The sequence below is a fragment of the Elaeis guineensis genome, chromosome 8, assembly GCF_000442705.2.
Source record: "Elaeis guineensis isolate ETL-2024a chromosome 8, EG11, whole genome shotgun sequence".
Classification (NCBI taxonomy): domain Eukaryota; kingdom Viridiplantae; phylum Streptophyta; class Magnoliopsida; order Arecales; family Arecaceae; genus Elaeis; species Elaeis guineensis.
The window spans coordinates 62,462,042-62,463,657 of NC_026000.2; the positions used below are offsets into that span (position 1 = coordinate 62,462,042).

A 1,616-nucleotide genomic window follows, 5' to 3' on the forward strand; every position below is an offset into this window, starting at 1 on the left:
AACTGGATTGGACACCTTGTTTCTTTGTATTGTATCTCCATAATTAACTTTAAGGGCGCAACCCATTAACTAAGATAAGGTGGAGATTTGATTATCCTTCTTTGGCCCACAAATCACTCCCTTGCATTTGCATAACCTAGACCTTAATCTAAAATTAATTAGACATTGACCTCTAAGGATTTCAAGCTCATTAGGACAAGTGACCCTGACAGTTGAACCAGGTTAGACTTGGTCAGCTAGCTGGTGTCTAGGCAAGTGGTTTGCGAGACGACTGGGCCCGAAGGAAGGTGATTTTTAATTGATTTCGTTCGCTGATCTGGCCAATTTAATTGGTGTCTAAGGAAAGCAACAGGGGGACTCCCACCGACCTTACACTTATCTGGCCAGTTGGTTGGTCAAGCTCCGACTTGGAGGGCTTGAAGGCTAACTACAATTAGGAGCTGTCTAGAACTAGGGTAACTTTAGGATAGAGAGTCCACTGCATGCTAACTTGATTGTAATTAAAATCTAACCATAACTAATTCTTCTATTAGTTTTAGGTCTTCTTAGGATCTCTTCTTTAGAACTCTTTTCTCTCTTCTCCTCTCCTCTTAATACAAAAAAAAATAATAATCCTTAACAGACTAGGATAGTCCTACATAGACCTTTTAGTTGCATGTTAGGTCGACGATCACTAAAACCCGACTTGCAACCATTAGACGAAGAATTAGAAAAGACTCTTAGGACTATCTAAGTTAGAAACATGGCTGTACCTAGTGAGGCTAATCCTCCATGCTCATTGAGAGAATATTTCACTCCATCCTCGTATACCTACTCTCCATGCATTCAAGCACCTCCAATAAAAGCTACCCAACATGAGATTAAGTCTAGCATTATTCAAATGTTGCCATCATTCTATGGACTTAGTAACGAGGACCCATACAAATATTTGGATGAATTTCTTGAAATTTGTTCCACAGTAAAAATCTAAAATTTCTCTGATGATGCCCTTAGGTTGAAACTGTTTCCTTTCTCACTTAAGGATAAAGCCAAGCATTGGTTAAACTCCTTAGACTCTATAACCATTTCAACTTGGGACTATCTTCAGAGAGAATTTCTCAAGAAATACTTTCCAATTGGAAAAACAAATCAAATTAGAAAAGCTATCATTAGTTTTTTCCAATTAGAGGATGAACTTTTTCATGAGACATGAGAAAGGTTAAGGGACCTCATTCGTAAATGTCCACACCATGCTGTCCCTAAATGGCAACTTTGTCAGTGTTTTTATGATGGTCTATCGGAGAAACACCGACAAATGGTTGATGCATCAAGTGGTGGGATATTCATGCTAAAGAGTGAGGATGAAGTCTGGTAGCTCTTTGAAACACTCAGTGAGAATTTTCTACATCATATATCTGCCACCTCTAGAGAACAACCCATGCTTCAACAAAAAAGAAGTGGAATTTATCAGATTGAAAACGTCATAGATATCCACAGTAAGGTAGATGAATTGTTTCAAAAATTAGACCGTCTTCTAAATACTGGATAATCTCCGATTCCACCTAACCCAATCCAAGAAGTTTGTGCATTGTGTGCAAGTTTGAACCATTTTGTTAGTGAATGCCCAGCCGCACCTC

General features: G+C 38.7%; 1 non-coding gene across 1 annotated transcript; it reads right to left on the reverse strand.

The window, feature by feature from the left end:
* Positions 1-1,130: 1,130 nt before the first annotated feature.
* Positions 1,131-1,236, reverse strand: LOC140851391 (small nucleolar RNA R71). The gene has a single exon (XR_012134144.1). It is a non-coding gene; the product is annotated as a small nucleolar RNA R71 (small nucleolar RNA).
* Between the last annotated feature and the right edge of the window lie 380 nt (positions 1,237-1,616).